General features: G+C 39.7%; 1 long non-coding RNA gene across 1 annotated transcript; it reads left to right on the top strand.

The window, feature by feature from the left end:
- The first annotated feature begins 2882 nt into the window (after positions 1 to 2882).
- Positions 2883 to 8257, top strand: LOC109304330. The gene is made up of 3 exons (XR_002099360.1): positions 2883 to 2896; positions 5517 to 5519; positions 8186 to 8257. It is a non-coding gene; the product is annotated as an uncharacterized LOC109304330 (long non-coding RNA).
- Positions 8258 to 8522: the final 265 nt, after the last annotated feature.

The raw sequence follows: 8522 nt of genomic DNA, 5'->3' as shown, positions 1-8522 counted from the left end.
GTAGTTTCAACAACATTTTCCTTTATTTCTGGAGTACTTAAATCTTTGGCTAAAAGATTAATCAAATGAGCACTGCATCTCTAAGTGATAAGTTTTAGGTTTGTTTCATTATCTTCTCTGAGTTTCGTCTTATCTTTGTTATATTTGAAGCACTATCTGTGTGACCAGGCCATGCACATGACACTTGAATTTTTGCTTACAGTTTGTTATAGCTTTTACTGTTACTACTTTTAAATATTCTGCAGTATGGGCGTATTGATTGTTTTTGTGAGAGATACAATCCTGTCTTCTGTTGTCACCAAGCACATATTACTGGACCATTGTGTACATTGCTCCATCCATCAAGACTCAAATGAACACGTTTTCCCTTCAGTGTTTTTGCACACTTCTATTTCCTTTTTATACCCTGTATCCAGAAGCCCTCCAGCAATTTCTTTTCTGTTGGGCGAAGTGTAACCTGGTCCATGTCAATGAAATACTTGTTCTGAACAAGACAAAAGAAATAATTTGTTGCATAGACTGAGTAATCTTTTCATCTGTGTTGTCTTGCTGGACTTTGCTGGTTTTGATTATGAACTCATCCAACATTTTACTTTGATAATGAAGAAAGTCTCCTTTTGGATACAGGCAATGAGGTATGTTTAATTGTAAGTCTGATGGTGGTACCAACAGGTGATTCCTAAGTTGCAGACATTGCAGATGATCGATGTTCATAATGTCATATATCTAAGCTGGACCCTGAAACAAAATGGTTAGAGAGTCACTCACCCTGAGTATTACTTAAAATGAGATTGTAAATGAAAGAACTCTCATACAGCAGGCTTATTTCAAGCCAGTGTTTAAATAGTATCATTTTTCCAAGCCAGTTCTATAGGGAAAATGTTCACTAAATCATAAAGGATATCTTCTATTTAAACCCTTTTTCTTTATTAATATAAAACAGCTTAGGAAAGAACATTTAAATTTCTATTTTAAAATTCATAAATTCCTACTAAAATTTTATTCTGCACAGGATTATCTCTACCTGGGGTTTGTATATTTGCTTACACTGAGCAATAAAACTAATTTCAAAAGTTCAGGGGTAATATTAAAAATGTATAATTTGACAAATACTTCCACAAACTAGCACATGCATTAGGTTTTGAACAGAAATATTATGAAGTTCATATGTAATGCAAAATAACTAAAATCATTATTGTTGTAAATGTATTTGCTAGCAGGCAATCCATAAGAATGGTTCACAAATATTAAATTTACTAACCAATTGATGCAGATGGCTCAGACCTGGCTACATCACCATTATCAAGTTCATTGCCTTCTGAGAAGAATTTTTCATAATGTTGCTTTATTTGCACTGCCAGGCCTTCCATCTCTGTCACACTGTTTACATGTGGTATGTGTTCCTTTCTCAGTGGCATAGGAATTTCTTGAAAATTTATTCCCTAATAGTGTCCTTTTTGTGACTCGGAGCCACAGCAGGTTTTCTCCAGTTTCTGGTGTTGAAATCAAGACTAGTCTAGGCTCCACAGAAAGTTGTTCCTTTTCTTATACTATCTTGAGACCAGCTTTGGTCCTTCCTGTTGCATACCCTGTTAGCTACTCTGCTCTCTTCCTTCTCAACACAAGAAGTTACCTAAAAGTCAGGACACCTTCTCCCTGGGCACATCTACAAGTGCTTTAAAGTGCCTGAATAAACTCTGGCGCACTTTGTGCCAGTCAGCTGATTCCCGGGCGCAGTGTCTTCATGTGTGCCTGGGACCAGAACTGTCCTTAGGGTATGACAAATTGAGGCGATTGCCCCAAGCTTTGGGGGGGGCTTGGGGAGCTGGGTGGAGTGGCCGTGCCCCCTCCTTTAGGGCCTGCCTGGAGCTGGCAGCTCAGCCCTACGCTGCAGAAGTACAGAGGCGCCCCCCATTTTGAGAGGGTGCCATGGCCACTCACAGGCTGATTTGCCCAGGGCCCTGCACCTCTGTAGGGTCTGCTCTGCCTGGGACTGCAGCAATTCAAGTTGGGGTGGAGCAGCCCCAGGCTGGCAGGGAGTTTGGGGGGGAGTGGGATCAGTCCCAGGCTCCAGGTGGTGGTATTGGGTAGTAGACAGGCTGTTTTCCATCAGCATTACCAGTGAAAGATTTTAGCTGATGTACTTTAAAAAGCTAAAGTTATTTAGGTATCTAAATCCTCTTGAAAGTCAGGTGCCTCTGGAAACTTTATCCCTAATGTGACTTTACTCATGTGTGACTAATCCTGGTGAAGTTGTTGACTGGGCTGGACACTAAAACTGGACTGAGAGTAGGGCTTTGGGCAACATTGCGATAGACTTTTCAAAGTATCTGTTCTGATGTTAATCTCATACAAATTGACTTCTCAGTGCCTTGATAAATGTAATTTTTAGTCTTTTTATTCCGGTGCCATAATTTAAACAGCTTTGCATTTGGATCTAATTTTGAAATGTAACTGACCTTGCAGTAATTTGGCATTAATTCTGCAGAATTCGAAAACACTTTTTTTGGGGAAGGGGGGATATTTAATCAGTCTCTTTGATTTTTTTTCATAGTGTTGTTTCACGGTCTAAGCATTCAAATGAAAAAGACGCCAAAGAAAATACTAAATGCCTAGCTAGTCTTCAAGAAATGCAAAAATCTAGAACTCTTGGTTCCAAAATGATATCTTTTTTTATGTGTACAGAAAATGGAGATTGGGTTTTAATTACATGATTGCATACTCTTAAATAAACCCATATGAAACTTTTTTTTGTTCCCTACAGCTTTGGATATCTGAGTGTGTAGTACCTTTGTAATTATTTTCATTGTGGATCCATGGTAATGTAATTTTCAGAATAGTTTGGTTCATCTTTGACTGCTTTCTTTTAAGTTCTCTTCTCCCCCAGGTATATTATGTTAATAACTTTGTCATCATCCATCTATTGTATATTTAAAACAATATTTTCTCCTCTTTGGAGATTGATGCATTGCTGAAGTGTAATTATTAGTGTAGATGTTCACAAGCTGCTTCTTGGAGAAACATGCATCCAGAGTTGTATTAACAGTACATTAATTACTTTCTTTGACGGTCTCTCTTACATTATGGTGTATCTAATTTGTTTGTGCCATCTGACTTATTTAGGTGGAAGATAGGTTTTTTCTAAATATTGGATATACTTTTAAAATCTGTAGTGAAACGTTCTTTAACGAGTGAAAATTAACATACCCTTATATAACAGTTTGGAAACTCTCCATCTAGACAGGCAATTTTTTGTGCTTTTTTTTGCTGTAGGATCAGAGGCTGGTTGTAGGTGAAGGGCTGGCAGGGCAGGGGGAGGGAACAGAATTCTAGATGGGTTTGGGACAATGATTTGAAATGTTACCACAAGTCCTTTTTCTTAATTGTGTAGCTGACCTGTTGCTGGCATGTTTTAAAGTCATATTGATAGGTAGATCTGTGGTTAGGAAGGAATTCACCCCTTCTCCATCTCCCTCCCCCCCACTAGTGGAAGGACATCAGGAGTATTTTGACTTTAGCCCAGAGGTTGTGGATCATTGACTCAGATCTTCTTGGACTATCTCAACTAATTAATTCATTGCTGTTCCAAGGGCCTCTGACATTGATGGTACCAAGTTATCTGGTATGCTGTTCAGTCTCCTGAGGGCTAAAATTCTCTGGTCCGGTTCAAGTGTTCTGGCTTGATACAGGATACCTGGATGACATTTTAGTGGCCAGTGCTATACAAGAGGACAAGTAGATGATCCAGTGGTCCCTGCTAGTCTTAAACTCCCTGAAACTATAAAAACTGAATTTTCCCATAAACTGACTACCTATGTATATACAGCAAGATTTATTAATGACTGATTTACAGATGAGTTGCTTGCTATACACCGTACAACAAGGTGTTAACTATTTTAGACACAAAGGCAACAGTATATTTTGAGAAATAATATATTTAGTCAGTTAGACTTTTTTGTAATCCTTACCACAAAGGGCCAAAGTGAAGGTTCCCTGTGTAACGTTAACATTGTAATAGTTGGCTTCGTTGTGCTTAACTGCAAACTTAATTTTTTTTCCATTTCCTAGGTTTTATAAAATGGCTAGTTCACTTCTAATTTGAAAATAAGGCTCACTTTGAACAAAAAAACAGACCTATGACATTTCAGGCATAAAGACTAGATGTTTCACCAGGTTTTAAGTCTGAAAAGAGGGCTATATAAATGGAAACAATTTAGAAGTCTTCCACATGCTAGTTTTGATGCTCTTGTTATAATGAAAGAGATGATTGCTTCACCCTAGGCAGTGACATGCAGCCACCCCCAGATTGAAAGCCCTTTAAGAGCAGCACACAAACATTTTGCAACACTTTCCAGGAGCAGAAGCAAAAGAATCTCATGTCCATTTGAAACTTGATGGGGAATTCGGTATCACAGTCTTTTATGGTGTGTGGTTTTTGTTTTGTTTTGTTTTTTTTGCACTAAATTTTAGCCAAGATCTGGGGTTAAATGGCACACTGGGGAATTCAGAGAGGTTGATTTATTTGGTCCAAACTAAGAAGCTAAGCTGTGCATCCTTTCTTCTATCACAGAACAATGTTCTTAGACTTCCTTAACACTTTAGTGCGATGAGGTGTTAAGGGTGGCTTGAAAAGTCTCAGAGGCTTATGTCAGACCATCAAGGTTATTTTAAAGTTGCTTTCCTTGCTGTGTGCATCTGAAGCCTGTAACAGTGTTAGGTTGGAGGATATATGTGCTATTTGTTCCTTTATAATCATAATAAATAAGGTTTTTCTGTTTTAGTATGAATGGTTCTATATTGTTCTACAACTTTGCTTTGGTTTACAGACATTTTTCTTTGCAGCAGATCAGGCTTGTATGTAATGTTATTTAGAAGCTCAAATGTAACACCTCCCCCCGCCCCATCAGTACAGTACTCTGTTTTTGTACTTTAAAAACCAGTAAATGCAAAAGTTAATGTTGTTGCAGTGATGCTAACTTAATTTTTTTTTGTTTTACCTCTGATTGTAAAGGTGACCTGTACAGGAAAAAACAAGAGCACAAGCCTTATTTTTCTTCATTGTGTATATGAAAGAATTGACCCAGAAGCTAGGAAAAACCTTTAAAGATTATTTTCTACTTTATATTTGGTTTGTGTACCTAGACAACTTTTACATTTTTGAAGTTTTAGAGCCTGGAAGAAGGATCTCCCACAGTGTCCGTCCATTGTCCACGCCCCCTCATCCCCACCCCTGGCTCCGTCTTCTGGATCCAGTTTGGCTGTGTGTGTGCACCTGTGCTGCATTTCATTCCTGCTGTTTAAAGATATCAGGAGAAAGGTGTAGGGGATGATTGTACTTTTAAGTTTCATTGAAACTCTTCATACAACACTCCCTGTTCCTGAGGAGGACGTGCAATTATGTCACAGCAGAGCAGGCTTCACTTAATGTACTTCTTTTTTTCTCTTTCATTTTCGAAGTTAACTCTCTTGATATGCCAGATTCTAAAGTGCTGCTGATTTTCTTAGTTCTACATTAGAGGGTACAACAGGTGTTTTCTCTAGCCTCTGCAAAGTATTTGCTCCATAGCTCAAAAATGAGCATTCACTTTTTAATGTGAACCTCTGTCCACAATTAATCTCTGAATTCTCAAACTCTCCCTCTTGATTAATCTAAAACTGCTTTTTGATACTCGTATTGCAACCATGTTTATGAAGACTTTTTCATCATACCTAACCTGACAGTTATGACATTTACTTTCTGATGCTAAGTTTGCTATCATAATCCTCTCAATTGTCATTTCCAGGTTAGGCTAGGTGGTGCCTTAAAACTGAGGCACGTGCAGAATGCAGGAGCTGGCATTATAAGCAGATTGCATATTACTTAAAACAGTGGTCCAGGGTCTGCATTAACTATTTTCTTATCTCTGAAATGTAAGGTATTAGCTGTGATCTTTTACAGTCCAAAAGAAGTCTTTCACACATTCACAGAAGTTTAGGGCTGGAAGGGACCACATGAGAGAGTCAGATCCAGCCCCCCTGCTCTGGGCAGGAAAGACTGCTGGGGTCAAGTAACCCCCTATTGGATATTCACTATTGTCACGGTTGTACCTTTTCTGCTCTACTTGAATTGGTCCTTGGTTTTGTGTAACTTGACTTAGGCGCACTGTCTTTAGGTCTGGGCTGATATGAGCACATGATAGGTGCAGAACCCATGTCTGAAGACACCTTTTGGGAGTGTAGACTCCAGTCAGACTGCATAGGTATTGATACAAGTGCCAACTTGACAGGCCCTCTTTAGTTGCCATTGTATACTCCATTAAAATTGTGGACAATCTGGTTTACTGCTTCTGTCCAGAGGGACTACCTGACTGTTTAAGCAAGTTAGTCTGACTTTATCCAGGCATATACTTTACTCTTAGAACATGGTCCTGCCTGTTTCCTCATGCCTCCAGAATGTCTTCAGAGTCTTCCACGAGGTCTAGGGTTGTTCTATACTCCTTTCCTTCTTCCCAATACTATCTTTTGTTTTTAGTATCTCTGTTTCAGTTCACAGAGTAAGTGTTCTCTTCATAAGGACAGTTTGGTTGTAAGCCCCAGTGGGATACCTTGTACTCCCATCCATGCTGCCTTCATAGGTGTACCTGCTCTCTTCCTCCCCCTTCCCCCATCCTCAACCCTTTTTTTCAGGGAGTGATGAAGCCCTTACCTCACTAATAAATAAAAAAGTTGTTCTTCTAGGCACTCTCTTGGTTTCCTAGGGCCAAGTTTAATTGCTATGCATTAGTGTCTCCCCAGTCCAAAGTAAGCACCGAAGTGCCAGTTAACTCCTCTGCACCTTAACTGACTGGTTTAAAAATGGTGGAACCTAGCCTAAAATAGACCTGGATCAATGTGGTATCAGACTTAAGTGATTTAGGTTAGATCTGTCTATCGAACTTCAGTATCTGTGAAGCGCCATTTTTGTGGGGCCTACCTGTTTGAAGAGCTGCCTCTCTCTCCTATCTAGAACCAGGACAGTTGCAGGTCAGCAAAGGTGCTGGAGGAGTTCATAATTGTACTGAAGAAAGGTACTGCCTGGAATATGTTCTCATTAAGCCCCCCCCACACTTTTGAAACTTATTTTCTGCACATTGGTCTGAAATAGCCAGCATCTTGGCTTTTAGAGAGGGAGAAACTTAACAGCTGGTACGTGTTGCTGTGGGAGCCCCTCCCTATGCACACAGGTTTAATTTCTTTCTGGTTCAGGAATGAGGGAAGTTGCTGTTTTTCTTCTGTCACTACACTTTCATGTGGAAGGTGCATCCAGCTTGGAATAGGTGCTTTTTAACTTACCCCTCCAAATTGATAATGCCTAGGGCCTTGTATGCACTGCAGCTGAGTGTCAGGAGTCTTGGCAGCAAAAGGATTGTTTCCTGACCTGCTTGTGTTATTAAGCTGTAAATAGAATAGGCCTATTAAACTATGTGTATAGAGAATTTAAAATAAAATTTTGAAGCAAAATTCAAAGAATAACTGAAAGTGTTGGTGGTCGTATGGACTTGTGTATAACATGATTTGTTTCCTAAATTAAAAGGTCATTTTACAAATGCTTATTCATGCCTGTTATACTATGAGGATGAAGGCAGAGCAGAGGGGAAGAAGTCAATAGCTGTGGCTGTAGTTAGTCCTGGATATTAAACTATCATTCTGTGAACTCAAGGTAATTTGAGTGTTTGCATTTGTACCATCAGGAAACTGGTTAGTATGGTAAATACTGGATAAGTGAATTGAAACTCTTCTTAACACTTGTGAGGTTTAGACTGCATATTTTAAGCACAGAACATGCCTTCAGGGCCCTACCAGGCCTACAATTTAAGGGCCAGATCTTGTTCCACCTACTAGGAGTCTAAGTTTGTTTCTGAAAATCCATTAGTGCATTTGTTTGCTATCAAAAGTGCTATCTTTTATATTAACGGCTGTTAAGGGACTTGATCAGGTGGAATAGCATCATCTTTAGGGCTCTGAGTCCACTTATGCAAACTGAATAAGATCTTGTCGAAGCTCCAGGACATGCTGTTTGGTACACTGGGGTTTCAGGAGCCCTCAGTGTTTTGGAGTTGTATTTAAAACTACTAACTAAACAATTTGAGCACTAGAGGACTGGAAAAGGGCCAGTGTGGTCCCTATTTTCAAGAAGGGGAGGAGGAAGGAATTGGGAAACTGTAAGCCAGTTGGTCTCACCTCTGTTCTTGGGAAGACTCTGGAAAAAATCATTAAGGATCACATTTGTGGGAGCCCAGCAGGGGAAACAATGCTGAAAGGAAATCAGCACGGATTCACTGCAGGTAGATCCTGCCTGACTAACCTTGTTTCTTTTTATGACCAGGTCACAAAATGCTTAGGTGCAGGAGCTGAGGTAGATGTCATCTACCTCGACTTTAAGAAGGCCTTCGATACGGTATCTCATTCTGTTCTCGTAAATAAACTGACATGCTGTGATGTAGATGATTACATGGTCAGGTGGGTGGCAAATTGGCTTGGGGGTCACACCCAGAGAGTGGGGG

The sequence above is a fragment of the Gavialis gangeticus genome, unplaced genomic scaffold (assembly GCF_001723915.1).
Source record: "Gavialis gangeticus isolate Ggan-Ray unplaced genomic scaffold, GavGan_comp1, whole genome shotgun sequence".
NCBI classification, from domain to species: Eukaryota; Metazoa; Chordata; order Crocodylia; family Gavialidae; genus Gavialis; species Gavialis gangeticus.
Note: the sequence above shows the minus strand (reverse complement) of the source record. Positions and strands in the feature narration are given on the sequence as shown.